The sequence below is a fragment of the Sceloporus undulatus genome, chromosome 2 (assembly GCF_019175285.1).
Source record: "Sceloporus undulatus isolate JIND9_A2432 ecotype Alabama chromosome 2, SceUnd_v1.1, whole genome shotgun sequence".
Classification (NCBI taxonomy): domain Eukaryota; kingdom Metazoa; phylum Chordata; class Lepidosauria; order Squamata; family Phrynosomatidae; genus Sceloporus; species Sceloporus undulatus.
In genome coordinates this window covers 179,817,845-179,827,075 of record NC_056523.1, presented here as the reverse complement: position 1 = coordinate 179,827,075, position 9,231 = coordinate 179,817,845, and the positions used below count along the sequence as shown (strand labels likewise).

At 42.5% G+C, this 9,231-nt stretch overlaps 1 pseudogene; it reads right to left on the bottom strand.

Annotated features, from left to right (window-relative positions):
• Positions 1 to 5,767: 5,767 nt before the first annotated feature.
• Positions 5,768 to 5,915, bottom strand: LOC121924485 (annotated as a pseudogene).
• Positions 5,916 to 9,231: the final 3,316 nt, after the last annotated feature.

Sequence of the window (9,231 nt, the reverse complement as noted above, 5' to 3'; positions counted from 1 at the left end):
ATCTACCTCACAGTGCTGTTGTGCAGCACAAAATCCTTAGGAGAAGGTTCAAAAATATATTAATTTCTGCTGGATTGTCAACAGGACTGCACACCCTCAAGAAGACGTTGTCTCCCCACTTCTTTTCTTGACAATCTAAAGCACACTACATTACATCTCCAAAACATTCTGTCTCCATCAGAAACCCCATCTCAGAAAGCAGAATAGATACAGCAAACCCTCACCTCTCCCCAGGGGGCAATCTGAGAGAGAGAGAGAGAGAGAGAGAGAGAGAGAGAGAGAGAGAGAGATCTTTTGGGTAAATATCATGAATATGCAGATTACATTTATGCTGATTTATCTGGAAATCAGCTCCTACGATTGTGGTTATTCTCTCTCTTTCCTTCCCCAGTATGCAGAAAGAAGAAGGTTTTGATATTTCTTCTCTGTTGGATTAGGTGCTTGCCTCCTTTCTCCAGATAACCCACTGGGGAAGCCTCAGCATTTCAATTTCCATAGAGAAGAACTTGTTGGGTTTTTTCCCCCCAACAGGAAATCAAAATGAAGAGCTAGAAGAATCCATGGTCTCTGTGTGTTCTAAAAGCATTTCTCAGTCTTTGATGTGACAATAAAACCTATTTCAGTGGCTAAATTGTGTAAATTAAAAATACACATGCAAAACTATAACTCAAAAGTTAAGATTTCTCTGCTTGCAAAGGTGAAAACAACCAAATTATGGCAGCGTATGAGTGTAAGTATTAGAATAAAATATTTACACTCATACACTCTGATATTTTAAAATCCACTTTCTCCCTGCATGGCAAAACCACAAAACATGAATGAATAATCAAGCAATTATTCAGTTTGTAAATATGGTGGGACCTTGGTATCTGCTGGGGTTTGGTTCTAGGAATGACTATCAAAATCCATGGCTGTTCTAGCCCCATTATATACAGTGGTGTAGTAAAATGGGGTCCCTTATATAAAAAAAAACAACATAAAGATTTGCTTTTCAGAATATATATATATATATATATATATATATATATATAATTTTCAAATTATGTATGATTGGATCCATGGATAAGGAATCAGTGGATAAAACTACCCTGCTCCCCAATCCTTTTTTAATTTAATTTTTTAATGAAGGATTTCAAATATGCTACAACTTTGCTATCAGAACCAATGAAACCTTATCCCACTGCACAATCAGCCTTAGTGAAGTGAGAACAAAAGATTTTTATTGCAGACATCATTAAACACAAGCCATCAGTAACACGTTTAGGTCAGATCTAACAGGTCCCATCCACTACAATATACTGAAAGTACAATATCTATTTACTCCATCCCTGCTACTTGGCACACAAATTTTATTCCCACAGCTAAGCCTAACAGTTTCTTCTATCTCCTTCCTGCCCACCTACATGCCTTTCCCAAGCAGCAAGCTTTCTACAGCTTGATAGTAAAATTCCTCCTTCGCATTCCTCCAGCACTTTTCAGTAGCAGACTCCACTACCAAGCAGATTAGTTTCTAGGCACAGTACAAGGTGTTGGTAATAACCTTTAAAGCCCTTCATGGCTTGGGTCCAGCCTATTTGTGGGAATGCCTTCTTCCATATAATCTTAGATCCTCTGCGAAAAACTTACTGCATCCAATAAAGACCAGGCTGACTGCAGTTACCCAGAGGGCCTTTTCATCTGCCGCTCCTAAATTATGGAATGACCTGCCAGAAGAGATCTGACGTATCACCAATCTTGACAGCTTTAAAAAGGCTGTCAAGATGGATCTCTTCTGGCAGTCCCCTTGGTTTGCCTGTCATTGGTTTAGCTCAGGCACAAACTGGATACCCCTTGACATAAGTCTCTACATCCTGCCTCACACCATCTCACCACTATTGTTTGCTTAGTCAGTGCCAGGTTCTCAGAAAACCCCTGTGACCTGACACCTTGGCATCATGGCATAACTGTAGAGCTCTGACCCTCATTTCTTTGGGAACATAAAATTACAATTTCAGAGAAGAGAAAATTTGCTCTTAAACCATAGGATCACATTGCAACTTCAGGAAACCGCATCCCTAGTTTAAGAAAAAAAATTGAAGAACCAAACCACAATACTACACTACACTGCTGCTGCTGCTGTTGTTGTTGCTGTTGTTGTGTGCCTTCAAGTCATTTCCAACTTATAGCAACCCTAGGTGAACTTATTATGTGGTTTTCTTGGCAAAATTCTTCAGAAGGGGCTTGCCAATGCCAACCTCTGAGGCTGAGAGAGTGTGACTTGCCCAAGACCACCCAGTGGATTTACCTGGCCAAGTTGGGATTCGAACCCTGGTCTCCAAAGTCCTAGTCCAATGCTCAAACCACTACACGAGCTCTTACTATAACTACACTGTTATAGCACCATTTTCCCACTTTTCCTGCTCTGGCTGCCTCCTGTAGAATCCTGGGATTTGCAGTTCAGAGAGAGGCATTTAGAAATCTCAGCCAGAGAGCTCTTAGGCTTCACTAATCTACAAACCCCAGAATGCAACAGGAGGCAGCCAGAGCAGTAAAAGTGGAATTATAGCATTATAACAGTGGAGTGCAGTATTCTCAGTGAAGATCCAAGAAATCAATACATCCCATAACCAACAGCCTCCAATAATGGGAAATAATGGGCACTGCCAAAGGGGCATCAGCAATCAGCAAAACCTGGCAAAACCTAAGGAGCTATATTGTGAGAACTCATGCATCTTTAGACCAATCTGGAAGAGCCCTTTATTTATTTATTATTTGAATGGCATCTTCTATCCAGTTTTGGTTGATGGTTAGTGTGTTGTGTTCTTCAACTTGTTTCTGACTTATGGCGACCCTAAGGCAAACCTATCAGAGGGCTTTATTGGCATGATTTGTTCGCAGGAGGTCTGCATTGCCTTCCTCTGAGGGTGAGAGAGTGTGACTCACCCAAGCTCACCCAGTGGGTTTCAAGGCTGAGCAAGCATTCCAACCCTGGTTTTCAGAATTGTAGCTCAACACTCAAACCACTGTGCCACACTGGCTCACCATTCTTAATATAGTTGCTATCACCAAGCACTGCCTTTTGTAACATCATTCTTGCAACAACATTGGAGTCCATTTCCTGTGACTTCACAAGGGGTTATCCCTAGGTCTCAGGTTTTGGCACTGAAATCTCAGGCCTGGAATATAGACTTTGGCCCCTTCTCAGGCTTCTGCCTCCTGCCACTTCTGACCTCTGGTGCTGGCTATACAGGTAAAAGGCCTGCAGTGGAGGGAAACCTGAGGCCCATTCACTTTATTGGATTGGAGCACTCTGATTCCACTTTAACTCCCATGGCAATATGCTATGGAATCCTGGGATCTGCAGTTTAGGAAGGGGCATCTAGAATCCTCAGCCAGAGAAATCTTCTGGTGCCTTTGACCAAACTACAAACCCTAGGATTCCATAGGAGGGAACCATGACAGTTGAAGTGGAATCATAGTGCTATAACTGTATAGTGGGAATGGACCCCTGGAAAAATGTGGCAAAAGGAGATGGATTTCTTCCCTAAAATTATTGTGTGTCCCCCCATACACACACATTGGAAAAATGTGTGGTACAAAAACCTTAATATTTAAAATAAGTCTTCCCACATCTCGCCCTGGATGTACTGAAGACCATCACACACACTCTTGCCTTCAGTGAGTGAGACAGTGAGTATACAGTTCAGCAGCATCTGAGTAATGGCTGCCCAGGTGGATGTGTGCGCCAGAAACAGCTGCGTGGCACAGCCCTCCTCTCTCATTTGCTGGCCTGTCCATCCGCTTCCCTGTTTCAGGCCCCAGCTGTGTCAGCGGGAAAGCCCAGATGGCCAAGCCTAATTAAATTGGAGTTTTCGTTTTAATCTGCTACATCAAGATGCCAATCAGCTAATCACATCAATTAATCAATTAATTCTCCCTGGAATTAATATTCTGTGGAGATGGATTCCAGTACAGATCACGAGAAAGGGAACGGAGAGGAGGACAGAGCCTTACTCACAACGAATGTACAAACACACAATGCCCTGTTCATTTTAGCTATATTTTGCAAAGTGCGTGAGTGGGGGGTAGGGGTGTGTGAGCAGGGAGGGTATGTTGACTTCTCATTCCCAGCCCTCGCCACCATCTTTCCCTCCTTGCAACTCCTTTTGCAAAAGTGCAGATGCTAATTGTGCCCCTTAATGATGTATAGATCGGCCTCCAGTGTGGTATTTTCAATTACCTGCAATGTCTCCTGACCTTTTGCAGAGATGTCAAGAGAAATAGGGGTGATTAATCAATTGGTTTGGGGGGTTAGAGATGTGGGGTTGGATTATGGCTTTCCCCCACCTTTTGAAAACAAGGCTAGGTAGGAGATGCAAGAATCAGGTGTCAGCAGAGCTTAGAAAGTTACTTTTTAAAAGTAACTTGAGACAATTCCAAAGTCCCCATACTTAGGAGTTTACCCCACTGAGGGAAAAGACAGGAGCATCACAGGATGTTCCTGTCAATATCGCGCAATTTGGCAAATATTATCACACAGTGTCGTTCAATGTTACAAATATCCCACGATTATCCTATAAATAAAGAGGAATTATAGCACCATTTTCTATCCACGGGATTTTCCCATAAATAAAAAGTGTCACTAAAATTCCTCTTTATTCACGGGATAATCACGGGATATTTGCAATGTCCCATGACGTCATGTGATAATCTTTGCCAAATTGTGCTTCCTTCTTTTTTCTCAGTGTGATAAACTCCTGTGTTACTATTACAGCAGCATTTTTTAAAAAGTAACTTCTAACTTTCTTGTTATTCAAAAGTAACCAAAATATGTGCATTTAATTACTCAGGAAAGTATTTGACAAATTACTGGCCTCTGATACAAAACATGCTGGAACAGTGAAGCCTTATACTGGATGTAACCATGAAAGTAACTACAACAGCTACAGTTACATCACAAATCATAATGTGAATTAATCAACTGAAAATAACTCATTGCTTACAAGCAGTTATGGAATTTGCAAACATCACAAAATCACATCCAGTCTTGGTAACATATTTAGAGGCAACCATGACAACATGGCTTTCCTTAAGGGGCTGGCTTAAAAAGCTTGAGTCCTCTGCCCCATATACATGTGAGAAATTTTGACAGTTTAAAATCCAACCATAGGATACTTTAAGGAAAAGATATATAAGCAAAGATTAATGTAGCCTGTTTGGATTATTATAGTGTGCTCTATGTGGGTGTCTCTTCAAAAACTACTCAGAAACATCAGTTGATCCAAAGAGCTGCAGCCAGGATGTTAACTAGAGGTGGTTACAAGGAGCACATAACTCCCTTGTTGCAACAGCTTCATTGGCTGCTGGTCCATTTCTGGGCAAATTCAAAGTACTGGTTTTGACCCATAAAGCTGTATATGGTTTGGATCCAGGTTATCTGAAGGGTTGCATCTCCCTTTATGGAGAGCCAGCATGGTGTATTGGTTTGAGCGTTGGACTACAGCTCTGGAGATCAGGGTTCGATTCCCTGCTCGGCCATGGAAACCCACTGGGACACCTTTTTAGGTGAGTAATACAGCCAGAAAACTCCACAATATGTTTGCCTTAGGGTTATCATAAGTCAGAAATGACTTGAAGTCATACAACCACAGTGCACCCACTCCAACTGTGGACTTGCTATCCAGGGATCTGAGCATTTGCGGATGGCAAGTACCACTGAATGTAATGGCCACACATGCATGCAGTCCCAGCAGAGTGGCACCACATGTGTACGTCACCATCAAAAACAGCAGGACTTGAGATCCTGCAAATTATGCAGTTGACTTTCCTGCATTTGGAGAAATTGCAGGGGTCAGCACACCCGGAGTGCAATGGATGAACCTCACCCTGGGAAAACCACCTTCGTAATCGTGGTGTCTCCCCTGCCAGGTAAGTGCAGAGTGATCCAGAATGAACCCCCTATGGATAATAATGGCCCACTGTACAACAACAATCTTCCTTTATGAGTCGATTAGAGCACTAAAATCATCCAAAAAGGCCATCCTGAGTGTCCCTCAGTCATGGCCATACTCCGTTACAAAAAAGAATATAATTGTTAAGGGTTAATACACTGTAAAACCACAAAAAGAACTTAAGCATGAGCTATAGCATGCTTCCCTGTTTTCTGTAAGGTTAATGGACAGAGAAAGAAACTGACCATTACAATTTGCATATGCGACTTGCCTACCAGCTGGGCAGAGCTATCCTGAGAAATAGCCTTTACCACAAGGACCACAACCTGTCTTCACTAATAGTATCTTTCTGTTGGCAGAAGCACAAACTGTGATCCTCTTTTATCTAATGGATCAACAAAAGCATACACACTAAATGCTAGGGTTCTAAACATGATACTTATAAAATCTCTAACAACATCCAGTTTTAATCTGAATTTTAAAGGAGCAGTGCAAGAGACAGCAGAACTACACAAATTCAATGTAGATAATGAGGAAATAGTTAAAGATTTCCTTTACCTTGTATCAAATATTGATCACAGAAGAGACTGCAGTCAAGAAATCAAAAGGAGACTAGGAATGGAAAGGGTAGCTATGAAAGAACTGAATAAAAACCTAGAGTGTTAAAATATACCAGTGAGTACTAAAGTGAGGACCATACAAGCCATTATATTCCCCATCCCCATGTACAGATGTGAGAGTTGGAAACTGTAAAAAGCAGATAAGAAGAAAATCAACTCATTTGTGATGTGGTGCTGGAGAAGAGTGCTGATGATACCATGGATAGCCCAAAAGACAAAAAAATGAGTCCTTGAACAGATCAAGCCTGAAAACTCCTTGGAAGTCAAGATGATGAAGCTGAGGCTGTTATCATTAGACCACATCATGAGAAAACATTAGAAAAGACAATAATGCTAAGAAAGGTGGAAGATGTAGAAAGAGAGGAAGACTGCTTGCTAGATGGATGAACTCAGTTAGGAAGGCTGTGGTCCTGAGCCTGCAAGATCTGAGCAGAACAGTGGAGGACTGAGAGTCTTGGAGATGTTGCTTCCACAGGGTTACCATGAGCTGAAGTCTTGAGAGCAGTTAACAACAACAACAATGTCCAAGGTTCTAAACCCATTTGGGAAATGCAGTACAGGACCTTGGACAGTCCCTTTAACATTCATAGTAAAATTCACCATCTTCTCAAATTTCACAAACTGCTCCGTCCAGTCATCCCCCCTCCCAATCTTGCCTTTTTAGATATATGAACTAGCAACTTTAAAAAGCAGAGGGGAAAAAAGAGGACGGACCACAGGGACGAACAAGCAACATTTTCCATTATTGTTGTTCTCTTCCAGTCATTTCCAGCTCCTGGCGACTCTAGGTGACCCTATCACAGGTTTATCTTGGCACATTTCTTCAGAGAGGGTTTACCATCGCCATCCTCTGAGGCTGAGAGAGTGTGATTTGCCCAAGTTTTGACTTGCCCGTGTTCCATAGCATGCAGTTAAATGTGACCACTGAGTAGTGTCAGGAAAAGGATCAGGGCATCTGGGAAGAAAAAGAAAAGAAAACAAGCAATGTTGAAATGGCTGCACAAACTGCACACAGCCCCGGGAAGTGTCTTCCTGAGGCACCCATGCTAACTGCCTCCCCTACAGGGATGCTCGGAAGCTTTAGCACTTAATTTCCTATTAACTGCTGATAAATCCAATTAGACCCTGCCTATAATTAGGGACATCTGCTCTGTTCGTTTGCAGGGAAAGGCAAATAGCTTGCAGACTGCAATGGGAGAACAGACTGGGCTGGGTAGGCCCCAGCGGCTCATTCCGCCTTCCCAGCCGGCCCAGCCATGCCATCCGCATCCCTGGGAAGCAGCCTGACGTGACTTGCTATTTTCCAGATGATTCTAATTAAGCTGTTCTTTTCATTTTGTCAAATTAAAGAGGGGAGGAGACACCGGTTTCATTTCACCACCCAACACCTAATCTTTCTCCCCCTTTCCTCATTCTGTAAACACACCCCACTCCAGATGCAGCAAATTGGATGCCGACTCCTTCCCCCCCACCTTGCCATCCAGAGCGGCACAAGTAAATAAATAGACAGGGCTGGTAAAAATTAACTGTAGACGAGATGGGAAATGAGGTGGAAAATTGTAACGGTTTGCCGTTTAAAAGCTGCCTGGCATATCTCAGAGAGAAGAGGCGGGGGAGAGGAAGAGTTATCATAGCCTGTAGGTAAAGGAACAATTCATCCAGAATTTACTGAGGGCAGCAAATGTGTAATTGAGTCATTTGGGCCCAAATATTGTAAGATGGTGGCAGCAGAGGGGGAGGCAGGGAGAGATGTCCCGTTTCTCAAATGTTTTGCTACAATACTGCCCCCAAACCAACAGCGCAATTTGTTCTGTAGTTCTGGTACCCCAAAATGGACTATTTGGTTTTAGGATGCTTTGTTCCCAGTATCACATGGCCAGAAGGTGGAGGGACATGCTTGCATAAATATTCCTGCAAAGAACACAGCACCTTTAAAAAATGCAGGGCTGTTACTAACATTGTCATTTTATTTTAAAAATCTGCCCGTATGATTTTTTAACACCTTTGCCTGATGAAGAAGCTAGTGGAGCTTCAAAAGCTTGCATCATGTATTTGGGATGTTATAGTATTTTCCAAGTCTGACTAGATGAAGGGAGGAAAGAAAGAACACAGAGAATCACCACCACTTTGTGTTCTACCAAGTTGCTAGCAATGCTGGTTCTGCCATTAGGTGATCACCTGAAGCAGCAGGGGCTGGAGGTCAAAAGTGGCAGCAGCCTTCTAACTCTTTCCTTCTCGGGATGGGAACGTTGTTTGCACACCACACAACCTCCCTTGGGGCTCCTAGACTCTTGCATCAGATGTGGGTCAGGACCCCATCTCACTGGAAGCTACCAATCCAGTCGCCTTCTTAATAATAATAATAATAATAATAATAATAATACTTATTAATTTATACCCCACTCTTTGTCAAAGCAATTCTTACCTAGGATGGGGAGGGGTGAACCATCATGTCCTTCACATCAGGCAGAAACAGATTTTGGGCCAGACCTGGTCACTGTAATCTGCAAGGAGATCCAACTTCTGATGAGGTGAGATGCCACCTCTGAGCTCCAGCATCTGCTCTGAACCTCTGTTTTTTATATGAAAATATAAGTGGGACCAAGATTGGGAGCAGAGTAGGCTGTGGGTGTTATGAAATGGCTTAGCTGTCTACTTTTTGTAAAAATAAAATGAAAAAC